The sequence below is a fragment of the Aedes aegypti genome, chromosome 2, assembly GCF_002204515.2.
Source record: "Aedes aegypti strain LVP_AGWG chromosome 2, AaegL5.0 Primary Assembly, whole genome shotgun sequence".
NCBI lineage: Eukaryota > Metazoa > Arthropoda > Insecta > Diptera > Culicidae > Aedes > Aedes aegypti.
In genome coordinates this window covers 424,936,948-424,951,029 of record NC_035108.1, presented here as the reverse complement: position 1 = coordinate 424,951,029, position 14,082 = coordinate 424,936,948, and the positions used below count along the sequence as shown (strand labels likewise).

The 14,082-nt window shown below is 35.2% G+C and overlaps 1 protein-coding gene and 1 non-coding gene across 2 annotated transcripts in view; one reads left to right on the top strand and one right to left on the bottom strand.

Annotated features, from left to right (window-relative positions):
- The window catches only part of LOC5573122, a 417,647-nt gene that overhangs the window by 162,121 nt on the left and 241,444 nt on the right, over window positions 1-14,082 (top strand). The gene's annotated exons all lie outside the window — the stretch shown is intronic.
- Window positions 5,648-5,719, bottom strand: Trnat-cgu. The gene has a single exon. It is a non-coding gene; the product is annotated as a tRNA-Thr (tRNA).

Genomic DNA, 14,082 nt, shown 5'->3' with positions numbered 1-14,082 from the left:
CGCACCAAAAAAGGTCTCACAATGTACAGCGCACCCGTGCGCTTGCAAGTAATGAGGCTCCTACACCTAAGGCTACAGCACGTGTACAGTAACTCTATTAAGGACTCCACACATTGTTATTTTTCCAATGCTGTATTGATACAGATGTATTATCAAATAGATAAGTTAAATTATTGCAGCGAATGATTTAAATAAGAACATATTTCTAATGTCTGGGGTACGTTTCCCAGAAACCATTAAAAAACACTTGGTTCAGTTTGTCTGAACACCACCCAACTGTTAATCAGTAATCCTAGATAACTTTATTAAAATCATTATTTTGATGAACGCATTAAGGCCATTTCAATATATTTAATTTCAAAAGCACATTATTCATTAACTAAACATGCAACGTATATCACTCATGAGTTATGCCCGCATCGTTACGACCACCCTGTCAGAAGAAATCGTAGATCATATTTCTCTAGCTCATACAGCCCAATGCACGTTTGCAAGCTTTCTTTGGTCTGATTGAATAAGTTAAACCAAATACTCAATTTACTTAATTGCACCAGTCTGCAACTGCTGCAGGTCCATTTTTAAGTGTTCTGTTTCTAAGAAATTCCACCATGGCCAGGCTAGGTTAATTGCCACTCATTTGTATTGTCGACCGCCTCCCTGTCTAAACTTAAGCATCTCATCACAGCAAAAGCTTGATAAACCTATTTTTTAAACAGAACAACAAAAACTCATGTTAGTCACCAGGTGGGGTTTCCGGAGTTGCTGGGGATAATGCATTTTTAATTAAACAGTCATAATCCAACGGATTCCTTCGTTTGGGGGACAGTTAAAACTTTTCCATTTGCAAATGCTACTGGGGGGTCTGCGTCGAAGTTCACCGTATACGTTATTATAGGCGGTCAGTGTGAAGCTAATTATTACAGGGCAACTTTGAAAATCGAAACAATCCGGAGTGCCCGCATGCTGTTGACCACTAGATCGGATTGATGTTATTATAGTGATTATCTCGTCACCTGAGTGAGTGCGGGCGGCGGGTGTGGTCCAATGGCATGTTTGGTCCATTTTGGCAGCAAGGGCGGATTCTGTGCGGTTTAATCTGCGAGAGATCCGTTGGCGATCGTGCGTGAGCGGGAATTAAGTTATGACCTGCTGAATGGAGGGAGATTTGAGAGATAGCTGATACATTTGTTTGGGTCGTGAATTAAGTCGTCGAATAGATACACAGTGGTCTTAAGGTGCAGCTAATTAGTATTATAACAGACGTAGATTTAGAGATTAAAGCATTAGACCTGAGTGCTGTTATATGTTTCCAGATCAATTTATATCATTCAAATACTATCAGGAAAAGAAACTTGTGACCCGGGCAGTCTGCGGAATATTTCTTGTCAGATTGCTGTTAAAGGAACAGCTCTTTTAGGACTATAGAACCTGAATCCAGCTCTATGTTACAATTGACTATACCAGAATTTTATTCTCGAAACTCAGCATATTCGTGAACCTGAAGAAATATTTCAAAAGGTTTGATAATTTTAGTGTTTTATTTAATTATAGTTAAATAGTTTCCAGTGCCAACAATTGCGGCTAATAACGGTTCCGTTATCCTTCTGTCTCAACTTCGTAACAACTTTGTTACATATAAAATTTGATCAACTTATAATAGAAATTAAACAATTCAAGTTCAAATAGTTAAGGAAACAAAACAAATCCCTTTATATATCTTCTAAATATCTAGGTGGATAAGGGGCATAATGAACACATGGAGCGAAATGAACACCACCTTATTTTCTAAAAATATGGATAATTAATTATTACACTGTATGAACTGCACACGAACTATTTGACGGAAAAAAGTTATTCAGTTTTGCTTCAATTATCTTTTGAAATTTGCTTTTGAATTTTACTCTGCTAATTGGTACATAACAAGGTAGTGCTAGATTTCAATTATTGAGCAAAGTAACAAAACCAGAGAAGTCTTTTCTAGCAAGTGTGTTGTACTTAACAGAATTTCGCGATTCAATTACTTTATGAAATATTCGTAAGATGCATGATTCATAATTTGTATATATTCGTATTCAATATTTTTTGCCTTTATCTTTCATTTACGCTACTCGCACTGGATGGAAATTTTCGAATACCTATTCAAACCGCCGTAAGTCGAAAGAGTAAACAAACTTAGATTCCACTCTGAACCTAGTCGATAATCACATTTATTACGTTTAAGATTCGGAATCACGAGGTAACCACAAATCAAAACCAAACAATACTTGAGCCAATCTTACATTGTTCAGTGGTCCAGAAAACAGATTTACGCGGCAAGATGCATTTAGAGCTTTGGAATGCAAACAGTCTTCTACAAAATTCTTTGTATTGGTTAGTCCCTTTATTTGATGTTATTCAAAATAAGGGTGATCCACATTATCATAATACGCAAATTTTCATGCAAAAAATTGTTGATATCTATTTTGGTTCATTATTGAAGATTTTCTTAATAAAAAATGTTTCAAGGCATTCTACTTGAGTTGAAAACACATTTTTCACATTAAAATAACACATCTGTATATTTTTTATACATTATCAACAATTATTTTCTCTTTCGAATGTCGTCAAAAATATGTTGTTTGATTGCTCTAATTAGAGATATTCACAAACTAAGTAGGCGTGTTTTCGCGAGGAAAACAACGATAACTTCTGAACGGAAAAATAGAAGTTCCTTCACTCACCAAATCACGATTTTTTTTTCAGTTTAGTTCATAGACTGCTTTGATGATATATGAGAATTGAAAACTCTGGAGCTAAAAAACCAGTTTTCTCTGGTTCAATGTATAATTCGGTGAAATTTCTAGAATCTCTGTGAAAATAATTGGAAAACTTTTGAAAAAATGTCTTATGCAACTTATGAAGGAATTATAAAAAGTAAATCTTTCATATTTTCTCGAAGAGAAATTCTGGTCAAAGACTTGGAAAAATTTTGCACAATCAAAAACATCCATGATAAAAATAATCTGAAAGAATTCCTGCAGAATCATACTACAAACTCCGAAAGGAATCCTTGAAACAACACGAGGCAATTGTTAAAACCATATTTAGTAGAATTTTGAGATTAAATCAAGATAGAATACTGGTTGGACTTGATTATCCGGAGACTCGATTATCCGAGATTCGATTATCCAGAATTTTAGACTCGATTATCCGGAATTTGTTTTTTGATGTTCTTGTTTTTCAATTTTTATGCATAAATCTGAGATAATTTGGTATTGCAATATGCAATATGAATGGTTTTGCAGTTTTGAACGTATTTAAGAAAAGGGGGGGGGGGGGTTTGAAAAAGTGGTATTTTGTGTATGCTAATCAAAAATTTTATTTTCTTTTAAAGACCCCTACTGTTCCGACTCCGGATAATCGAGTCCGACCTGTAATTGGTTTTCTTATCAATATACTCTTTGCAACTTTTAAATGGATGAAAAAAACGATTTTTTTATTCATGATTTAATTTTTCAAGGAGCTCAAGAAGGTCAACTTGTTTTATCTAGTTATCATTAAAGTTCTTATTAAAAAAAAATACTCCGAACAATTCTTCGAGAAATGTTGGAAGCATCATTTCAAAGATACCAGAAGTGAATCTATCGCGTTTTTCTGAGAAAATATCTGCAAGAATCAATGACACAACTTCTAGCGATGAGTAAAATTTTAGGAAATTCCTAATTAAATTCTTGAAGGGGTCATTCGAGGAATTCTCGAACAAAAGAAAGCTTTTATTGCCCTCCGGTCTCAATGTCATAACAAAATCTTCACTTATCAGTTAAGTAACACTTAGCCAATAGTTAGTAAATATTTTAAGTATGACGTAAAGTAAACGTAGTAACCAATTAAGCAGATAACTTTAAGCTGATGTTTAACTGTGTTTCTCACCATTTTTGAGTTCACCTAACTCTGTGTAAATTCTTTTTTGAATATGTTTCTTTTTAGAGTGCTAAGAGTAAGGTGGGGCAAAAGTTCGACCTTAGTGGTATAATAGAAGTTTCCAGAAAAACAATAACAGTTGAAACAAAATAAATACCATACAGTGAACCTTCAACATATTGGCTATAATTTTGCTAAACAAACTTGTGTCAAAATGCTTACCAATTTTTAGTTATAACAGTTTCAAAATTGATTGTCCTCAACGAACTTTTGCCCCACCGGTGGGGCAAGAGTTTGAATCTAGTGTGGGGCAAAAGTTCGCTGGCTGAAACACAAAATATCGATATTTTTATGACAGGCATACTTTATATCAGCCGTAAACTTGTTTTCTGAAAAATACACACTAAATTTTCATCAAAAAATTGCCTAAAACCGGGTTAATTATAATATACCCAAAAATAGGCATTTTTCACAAAACTAAATGAATAAGTAAAATTTTGGTAACATGTTTCGCACGATGAGGCAAATTTAGCTAAATTTAAAGATAGTATGTGGATTTTAGGCAATTTGCACTTTTTTTCATTAGTTTATACATGGGTCGAACTTTTTCCCCGCTGATTCGAACGTTTGCCCCACTATGGGCTAAAAATTGTTTCCAAGCATTTATGCAAAAACTAATATACCTTAAAAGCATCCTTATGATAGGTTTCCAAACGCCCTTACATAAAATAAAGAAAAATATTTCATCTGTACTTGTTTCCATGCAACCAAGGTTTGGCCAAAAATTGCAATATTATCGTCAAAAAACAACAAAAGCCATAACTTTTCCTAATCTCGAACATTTTCCCATAAAGAAACTCTTGCCCCACTCGAACTTTTGCCCCACTTCATATGCTAATGTAGGAACAAACGAGTCAGATAAAGGTATTCAAAAATTATATATTGTGGTCATTAACCAAAATTAAATCCAAAACTAAAATGATTTTCAAATATGTACACGGAAAATAAAACGTATGATTTTTCGTGTAGGTATGTCATTGTTTTATGAATACTTATCTTATGGGGTTCAGATGCGTTCGGCTATATGCATTCTTTCCCTATATCTACATCAGATAAACTAATATGTAACCTTATATTGAAAAGTATAATAGAGTCAAACCAAGTTAAATATAAATCATAATGTAGTGACAGTTTGTTGTTACAAATGTGGTTGGATTAAATTGGAATTTGATAAGAAATTCAAGTCATATGAAATTGAGGGTTCCATAAGCGATTTAAATCAGTAGAATTTGGGTTTTCTGAGGCGCACGTGAGAGGGGTTAACTCTAATTCAATATAATATTAGACAAATTTTATTTTCTATAGACTTGCCAGAAAATCAATCATCTTTCAAATTAATCAGAAAATATGGAAATTCTGCAACCTTAACTAAATATTATATCTTATAGTTTTGAAATTCACATTCAAGTAGTTTATTGTGTTCGGCTTTACACTTTTTCACCTTTCAATTTTATTATGTTTGGCTTAAACTCGTAGGCTCTTATTTTAATGTGATCTGATTTTGAAAGTGCACTTGAATTTTTAGTGTTGAGAACTTCTAAAATTATACCACATCAACTATAAAAAAAATCATAATATATCATAACAATACATTTTCCACATTTTTCGCTGAAGAAAAATTTTATCTCACTATCTGAGTAATCAGTAAAAATAATTAAGCTCGCACTACTTTCGTTAGCCCGAACTGTGCCTCCTGTGAGGATTGAACTCACGACCGCTGGTTTACGAGACCAGCGCTCTACCACTGAGCTAAAGAGGCTTATATTTATAGACTATCCCATATCCATTTTCGTTCCATTCATATGAAACAAAAATAGAACAAACACGTAAGACAGCGATAACAGCTGACCCACCCATCCAAAATTACGGCAACAAAAAAAACAAGTTCACTACAAAGTTTTCTCCGAGAACGTTTGTTGTGTCTTATTATTGAACCCCTTTTCAGCGAGCAAATATCGTCTACACAGCTATAAGTGGCGAAGAAGAATCGGAAGACGACAACACAACAGCTGAGCGAACAAACGAACGTACCTATCACACGCAAAGAATTCCGTTCATGTCCAAATATAGCTCCCATGCGGTGTGCGACACATCCCGAGCAGGAACGAATAACTCGCACCTATCTATTGTCGCACTTATCTATTGTCCACGCCTCAGTTTGGTATATTATGGTTTTGAAAATATTGTTTGAAACAATTCTAAATTATCTCATTGATATATACAAAAACTATTGAGGACTGATTTAGATATTTATCTACTATTGAAAAATTTCACTTCGATAGGAAAATTCGTCATAATTATTCAAATATTGCAATACCTTATCTAATTATCAATTTGTTGTTTGTAGAATATACATGAGATATTATTTGAAGTATTTTACCTCTTATGCAGGGCTCTTTCATACCTTATTCAGGTGGTAAGTATTGAAAATTATTTTGCATAAGTTTTAGTATTCTGTAGCAAATTTCTTCCGCTCGGGTTCCAGCAATGGCAAATATTTATTTGCTCGCTTTGTGCCGCTCACACTTTATGGTATTTGCTGGTAGTCGCGCGTTTAAAACTAATCCACAGCAAAATTTTCTCACGTCGAGCGAGAACACGAAAAATTGGCGTTAATCCGTTTGGCCGGACCAATGGGGTTGTTATAAATTTATTTCTGCCCCTGATTATCGCTACAGCTACATAATTCAACGTGCGAGGAAAAATATTTACACCTCTCATTCTCTCCGGGGAGGATCGTTCATCGTATCGTTAGTCGGGTTTCTCTAAAAGGAACAGTGAGCTTGTTGTGTTTCAGTGTAGGTTGGTTAGGGGGTATATCTTGACCAGAGTAGATCGAAATTGGAGATAATTTACGCGTCGTACTCTATGTTTCCTTCACTTCAATTGGAAACGTGATACATTTTTGCTTGCCCCCGCACTGACTTGGGAGCTCTGATGAAAACAAAAATTTCCCAGCACTGCTTGGAGGTGCAGCTAAGTGGCAGGTGAAGAAACGTTGTGTCCATATAATCTCTAACCTCTATCATCTTGTAGGTACTGCCTCACAGCACAGTGCTCCCTGGTGCCTGAATTCGTGATCGAAATTATTTTGCTCCCGAGAAATTGTTTTAAGAGGTAGAGGCTCCTCTTATGTGGGAATATTATAAGTTGGGTTTCAGAAGCTTTTGGAGAAATCATTCATTTTTGCAAGTGTGAAGAAAAAATATCCATACTTTTTGCAAACAATTACAGCAAACATGGTACTGATATGCATCCCGAAAATACATCTCTAATGGCATCACACACCTCTAAAACCAACTAGCATTTCGCAATTTCGATCACGAACTTAGACTTCAGGAAGCACTGTGCACCGACATCTTGTGGTTACGGTGACTCGCAGACTGTGGCAAGTGCTGCAATCTGCTAAATTACAACAGGTTGACCGAGCTGTCCGTTGTGGGTTCGCCGGGGTGAGTCTATAAATTACCTATTGGAAATGTGGTGCAAACGGTAACAGGAAGACCACTTCAGTACCAGAGTACCTATACTGGACGACGGAAAGTGTCTCTGTCCGGTTGTCGTCGTCTTCGAGCGGTCGGAAGAGCACACCAGTCGTTGTTGGCTCACACTGACAGAGGAAGATAATAAATCTGCTATCTTTAGTAGCTTAGCCTCGTTTGTTGTAGCAAGTTGTCGTCGGTGAATATGGAATCGCAAACAAATATATATGCGAAGTTTGTCACAAGATTTGTATCACTCTTAGGGCTACAAATTGAAATGGAAATTATCTCACAGGTTGACTGTTTTATTTAAATTGTTATTCTGTAAAATACCTCATTAGGAATGGTTCAAGTTTTGAAACACCAGTTTTGGCCAGTAGATCACATTATAATGATAGAGCTATATTCATTTACTCGTCCGAATTTATTCGAAACAAAAGAAAAACAATTCATTTTCCTCATATTTTCAACTCCTATATACCAAATCTGGCCAGGATGCTCTTAATTTGGTTACTGTCATAATATATCAATGTGGTTGGCCAATTTTGGAACCGAAGCTAAATCTCTGGCCAAAACTGGTTCTGGTGGCCAATATTGAACAACAAGATTTTCAAAGCAAAAAAATGATTCTAGCTCAGTTCCGATATTTTTATACATAATATGGATTGAAAGCTTGCTTTTGACATATTTGTAGTATGAATAGAGCTTCCCATATAATTTTTAAAGTCATTTTCTCTTAAGCTACCCGAAACCGGTGCTTCTACCCTAATAATAAACGGATCATGTAACTGTGTATACAAATATTTTACAAACAGGAGACAACAATTCTACTGAGACAGACTTGATAAATGCTTTGATCTGAGTAGATAAGCTCAAACATATTCAATTTTGTTCGACGATCTGACTCCAAGTTATACCAACATTGCTTGCGCCGAGTTGCCGCCCAAGAAATTACTGTCACTTCACCCAGCACTTCAAAATTGGATTAGCAGAATTAGGTCCAATGATGTACTGTGATGGAACTGTGGGTAAAATAAACAGGAGGGGGGGGGGTAAAATGAACAGGTTTGTGTTTTACGGTAATTATGCTATAAATCTATGCAAAACGTAGCACCATCCTTAATCCTCAGACTAAGAAACTATTTCGACAACTCTAGCGCGATCTAGAACTGTCAAAAGCTGGAAAAATAAACAAAAACAAAGTACGCTTCTCCGTTTTCTCATATGATGTAAATTTGAACTCGTGGAATTTAAGGTTTTTATGACTAAAATCATCAAAAATCTATTTAACTGCGTAGCACATCATATCTTTAAGGTATTTATGATAAGTAGACGGAAATTGAAAGAATTTTTATCTTCCTAATTCTTAGAACAAATGATTTGATTATGTTGATTCTTTGGGGATAAAATGAACCACACGAGATGGGGGTAATATGAACACCATTGCAGGGTGAATACTCCCGGATTTTATTTCAGATGCCGAGAGTTTTCCGGAGAAAATACAAAGACAGACATCGATAGCCATCCAAATGGTCGCAGATAAACGTTCCATCGATTCCGGAATGTCTTTGAGATATTAATTGTTCATGTACCAGATGTCGAGAATCGTGCCGCAACTCGTTCAATTTAAATGGTGTTCATTTTACCCCCATTGCATGTTCATTTTACCCCCAGTATGTGTTCATTAGAGTGATGCAAATTTTGAAATGTTTGCTCCCCTATGCTCAAACGATTTTAATTATGGCAAATAGCATTCTCCCAAAGTTTGAAGTGATTCGGAAGAAATTTGACTGTGCACACGCCATTTGAAGTTTATATGGAGATTACTATGGAAAACGCCAATCTTTTGTGTTCAGCCCTCTAACACGTCATCATAATAATTTAGGTAAAAGTGAACACACTCATCTTATGTGAAAACTTCCCAGCTACAACTTTGCCAAAGACCACTTTTTGATTGGACCTCACGATAAATTGTTATTCTTCATCATAAAGTTGGTTTGTATGTAGCATGCTTCACCAACTGCTCGGCAGGCAACAGCGGTGCTCCTGGCGGGAAGTATAGATCAAAGTAATCCAGGCTACTATGTTCTACAGCAAAAAAGCAGTGTTGCTCTGAAAGTAATTGAATGATCATCTCAGCACGATTTGGACTTTGTTATCAAAAATAACAAATAATCCTTACGTCCCATCGAAATGTGGTCTTCGGCAAAGTTGTAGCTGGGAAGTTTTGACATAGGATGAGTGTGTTCACTTTTACCTAAAATATTATGATGGCGTGTTAGAGTGCTGAACACAAAAGATTGGCGTTTTCCATAGTAATCTCCATATAAACTTCAAATAGTGTGTGCACAACCAAATTTCTTCCGAATCACTTCAAATTTTGGGAGGATCATTTTCATCATAATTGACATCGTTTAAGCATAGGGGAGCAAAAACTTCAAAATTTGCATCAGTCTAGTGTTCATATTACCCCCATTGTATGTTCATTTTACCCCCAAGTATGTGTTCATATTGACCCCGTTGCATGTTCATTTTACCCACATGTTTGGAACATTGGCTCTGTTGAAAGAAATTTTCAAAATTATAATAATGAAGATAAAATTCTATTTCCATCACAATATTTCAACTTACTACATTGCATAAACATCCTTCTTCAATTCTGAGCTATTGAAAAAGAATTTTACAGCTTCATAAGCAAGGAAACATTAAAATTGCTTAGGGTGTTCATTTTACCCCCAGTTCCCCTACGAGCTAACAACCCATTTTTAGCAATGGAAGAATGATAAGCTACTCATCATACCTTAAGTGAGGGTATCATCTTCTTCTTCTTCTTGGCATTTTACGTCCTCACTGGCACACAGTCTGCTTCTCAGCGTAGTGTTCTTATGAGCACTTCCACAGTTATTATAACTGAGAGCTTTCTTTGCCAAAGTTGCCATTTTCACATTCGTACATCGTGTGGCAGGTACGATGATACTCTATGCCCAGGGAAGTCAAGTAAATTTCCTTTACGAAAAGATCCTGGACCGACCAGGATTCGAACCTAGACACCTTCAGCATGACTTTGCTTTGTAAACCACTCGGCTAAGGAAGGCCCCTCAGTGAGGGTATCATCTATTTAATGAATGATTAAAATTTGGTTAAATTAGTGATTTGTCCCAAAACTTAAACAAACTTCTTGTGAGATAAAGATCCTTAAAATAAATTTGGTGACATCACTAACGGATACTCACAAGGTCTTACCAAAATCACATTGAAATCCCTGACAGATTTCTGAAAAGATATTTACTGTATTCCGTTTAAGGTTCTTGATGGGATCTATGGGGGAATGCTCATAAGAACCTTGAATGATCCAGCGAAATTTTTGCATACTTATATAAGATTTCTGGAATTGGAAACTGGGTTCGGTAGCCCTAAGAAAATGTTTGTTAAATGGGATTATGGCTCGTCATTTGTTTCGACAGTCATATTGACTTTGCAGTTCGCAATTTCAAAGTAATAAAACTCAGTCGCCATAAATAATATTGATTCAGAAGTGTATCACAATGTTCTCTTACACGCTGAAAGTATGCTGATACTTTTTCAATACTATCAGAGCTAGACCAACTGATTTTCATCAATTTTATTATGAGATGAATGAGCCACAATCAACGATGACGCGAACAAAATTTGAATAACGGCCTACTTCGCCTTAATCGTCACACGTAAGTGGATAGCAATTGTCAACCTTTTTTATCAGTAGATTATGTTGAATGACCTCCTCTGCGAAATTAAAGCATTTCCGTTAGTAACCCTTATTTTTGGTAGTAATTTTTACCGAATACATATATTAAGTGTACATGAGAAATGTGTGGAGCGTTCTTTTCGATGATTATTTTTCGAGCTTATCACGGGAGAGAAATGTCATACGAACTCATTAGACTCTAACTGTTAATTTTTAATTCCTAATTTATCTTGAAGCTAAGAACCTGAAGATCCCCTCAAATATTAAAAGGACATTTTGATTTATGTCTTTTCTCAACTAGAGAAAAAATGGCTCTAAAATGGCTAGCGATTTGCGTAGTCCCAAAAAATTTAAATGTGCTCATTTCGTTTTGAAGCGATTATTTTGTAATTATTCAGAATCCTTTTTTTTGTAAGATGCATTAAAAAGTGCATCTTGGACTTTGATTTTTTATTGTTTTCAACATGAGATAATATTTTGTTGTTCGGATAATATACGGACACCCTATAAGATTTGTTGCAATTCACTCTGGTGAACTCCTTGTCCCATACGAGTAGAACACTTGCTCCACTGCCGTTATAAGCATAATAGTCCCATGTTACTTTTTATCCATTTTCACTTTTTGCCATCAATCAGTTAATTTTTACGTATTATTTTAGAAATCACTCACAAAAACTAGCTTTGCTAGGAAACTCCATGAAAAGCAAACCAATTAAATTTGGCTCATTGTTGAGTTTCTACGCATAACTGTCCCGCTATTGTATTTCTACGCATAACTGTTACACTCTACAATTTTGAGTACAAATCTCGAACAAAAAATTTAGTACGCAAAATAGATGTACCGTAATCCGGGGTAACATCGATCAGTTTTTGGGATATTTCTTAAATTTTTCGTTTGAAAATGCAAATGTCACAAGTTTTATATTTTTAAAACAAGTACTGGCACCCACTAGGTAAGTATGTTTAAATAAATGTTTACATATTTTTTTAATTTAGCTGTGATGGGGTAACATCGATCACCCATGTTAACAACCTTCAGTAATATTGAAAATGTCGTTGCTTACTTAAACCATGGCCCCTGAAGCCCTTGTAGACCAAACTCTTACAAGTTATTTACTTTTGGAGTTATTTCAAAAATAAAATCACTTTGAACCTCACAATCCGCTTCATGCATTCTTAATAGTAGTTGTTTGATGTTGCTTAATTGAATAAACTTATGAAAGATTTGACAATGAAATCGTTTTCGGCGATGCCATTTTTAGTAACAATCGCATTTTCCTTGCTCAAACCATTTGCAGAACTCGTGTGAGACATAAATCTTCGGTAGTGTCATCCATAATGATAAAAATCATTGATTTAAAAAGTTGACAAATTTACGCATAAAAGAAACGCAATTTTCGCACAAACCTCAATTTTTATTAGCTTATGAATGTTAGAAAGACAGGTACCATTCATGCTTTGAAAATATTTCTTTATCTGGCCAAAGACCACGGTCCACACAAATTTAAAAAAAAAAATGTATTGGGAAATGACCACGAGGGGGAGGGAGGGCCTAAAAATCCGAATCAAAGACCACGTGGTTTATGAATAGCCCCATACCTGGTTCCCCAAAGCAAGTGGCAATTATATTGGCGGGTTTGAAACCTAGTTTGCGACTTAAAATTTCATAAATTTGCAAATTATTTGACCACAAGTCGGATATTCGATTCACCAGGGAATTGGCCACTATACTGGCGGATTTTACACCATAATTCTTAAAATTAACTCCAAAGGAAAACGGTTTCACAGTGATACCTCCATGAGTCGATGTTCCATGACTCGATATCGACTCATGGAACCATACTAAAAACAAACTTTCATGGTTACTATGATGGTCCCTAGAAGCAGCTTTCCAAAGGATTGCTGTTCCATTGCTCAATATTTCCATGAGTCGATGGTCCCTTCAATATCGACTCATGGAGGTTTCATTGTAGTACTTTTTCGTATATAGGGGAATTAGGGGCAAAATGAAAGCATTAATCAAATTCATTTTTAAGACCGTATAATGGCAATGTTTTTAATTTACCCCCGAATAGTTTTAAAGTTTGATATTAGTACGACGTGCTACATACATTCATAGTAATAAAAATTATATCATATTTCAGCAAAGTGAGACAGAAAACTGGTTCGAAAACAAGGTAGAGCGTGATGAATTTGATCCTAAATAGCTTCTGTTAGTTCCTTGTGCAAGTATAGTTGCTCTTGTAATAACAAAGGAGCAACAGCGGATAGTCAATCACGCTCTTTAATCACATTGATCAACGTATTGACAAGAATTTGTTTCATTTAGTAATGGTGAAAACATTGAACGTGCTAATTAAATATTCAAAATTCGCTTTATAATAGGTCCAACTCCTCTAGTTATATTGTCTTTTGATAAAGTTTTCTCAAACTAACTGAAAATATGCTACCATATCTTTAGGATGCCGAGTGTAAGGCAGATAGACATTATTATTTGTAAATTATGTACATTAAAATAACAAAGCCCTATAAACAGGGTCTAAATGAAACTTCATAGAAATAATGGTAAATATACAAATACTTCTGATTTTCTCGAAGAAATGATTTCAAATTTAAATCATATGTTTTAAATGCTTAATGTAAAGCTGATGATTACTTGGCTGGTTTACAAATTAATAATGATGCGCCGTTGTGGAATATTTTGAAGCGGTGAAAATCTCTTCCAAAATAGCTCAAATCCTTCAAATCACGATAACTTTCGATTCCTTGTTAGAATATGTTCAAATTCACGGAGAAGATGCTTGAATACTATTATATTAGACTGGCCCAGCTCAGTATGAGAGAAGAATAAAGTTGTTTAATTCCACGGGGCACCCACCAGAATTATTCCTTAGGAATAGAGGAAGACTTCCTGAA